The sequence below is a fragment of the Hibiscus syriacus genome, unplaced genomic scaffold (genome assembly GCF_006381635.1).
Source record: "Hibiscus syriacus cultivar Baekdansim isolate YM2019G1 unplaced genomic scaffold, ASM638163v2 tig00111957_pilon, whole genome shotgun sequence".
NCBI lineage: Eukaryota > Viridiplantae > Streptophyta > Magnoliopsida > Malvales > Malvaceae > Hibiscus > Hibiscus syriacus.
The window spans coordinates 408,879-410,534 of NW_024063222.1; positions in this window are offsets into that span (position 1 = coordinate 408,879).

The following is a 1,656-nucleotide window of genomic DNA, read 5'->3' on the forward strand; positions in this document are numbered from 1 at the left end:
GAAAATGTACCGAAAGAGGATGATGAGAGCCCACGACAAGAAAGCACGCCCAAGAGAGTTCTGAGAGGGGAATCTAGTACTTAAAAATATTTTGCTGATCCAGAAAGATTTCCGCGGGAAATGATTTCCAATTGGAAAGGACCCTACGTTGTCAAAAAGGCCTTCTCCAGGAGCTTTAATTTTGGTAGAAATGGACAGAAAAATACTAAAATAACCCAATAAATTCAGACTCTGTCAAGAAATATTACACCTAAGAAGAAAAATAAATAAAGAAAAACAAGAAAAAGAAAAAAAAAAGAAAAAAAGAAAAAGAAAATGAGAGGTTCAAGGTGAAAATCCGCAAAGAGAGCCTTGAAACCAAGGAAGGATTTGAGTTGAAAACCCATGAAGGATTTGAGTTGAAAACCCAAGAAGGATTTGAGTTGAAAACCCAAAAGGGCGGCTCAAATACATTTTAATATTGAGGCATCCAACAAATAAACCCCTTCGAGAGATTGGTAGCTAGTGAAGGACTTCACATCTGCAAACATCTCTGCCACCTTGAGGTCTCCCAAACAACGGATAGCCTTGAGACATCAAATTAATGATTTAGGAACATTTGAGCTAGAATTCATTATGACATGTTCTTTTTCTTTCAGAATCTTTGTTCAATACTTTTGATTGCCATGACCTTGTGTAAAACTTACATTTTGTCAATAAATTTCATGATTATCATTTCAATCTTTAATTCATTCATTTTTTCATTCCATACACAACCTAACATAATCTAAATTCTAAACAAGTAATTTCTCGGTATTACTTTTCGATTAACCTATAAAATATTGGGAATTCAAGGTCATCCATCAGGTCGATATTTTCACTCATTAAAGCAAGCGATGAATAAAATGGCGAGGCAAGAAGTGACAACAGTTTGAATGATGCAAAAGTAATGAGAAAGATTATGAATCAGACAAGGAGTGGACAAAGACAAAAACTCGACGTGGATAAAAGAGGGAAACAAAGGCTTAATAGACCTTAAAACCCAAAAACATAAAAATGACATCATGCATACTCAAAGCATTTACTAAATAGGATCATACACATTCATTTTACATCAGGTTTTGAATATCTGACAGGAATTCAAAAAGCCAACAAAGATTCATTTCACAACTTCAGCAAAGAATCAGTCCATATCTTTCGTTGATTGTAACAAATTCAAAGAACTTGAGGTCAATACCTTTGGGTACTTCAAACACCAAATCACTGACATATGATAATCTTTTACAAGTTTAAAAATCTTTAAAAAGAAGATGAACCGATCAATTTCAAATGGAGAGTTTATATTGAGAAGAACTTATCCGACAAAGGGAGAAGAAGTTCATAATGAGAAGAGCTTGTTCGACCTATCGCTTGATTCACGGTATTTCGAATTAGTGACGCCTCGCTTGAGAGATTGATGTTTTCAATGAAGAGTTCATAATGAGAAGAACTTATCCGACAGAGGGAGAAGAAGTTCATAATGAGAAGAGCTTGTTCAATCTATCACTCGATTTAACATTTTAAATCAGTGACGCCATACTTGAGGGATTGAAATTTTCAATGAAGAGTTCATAATGAGAAGAACTCGTCTGACAGAGGGAGAAAAAGTTCATTATGAGAAGAGCTTGTTCAACCTTT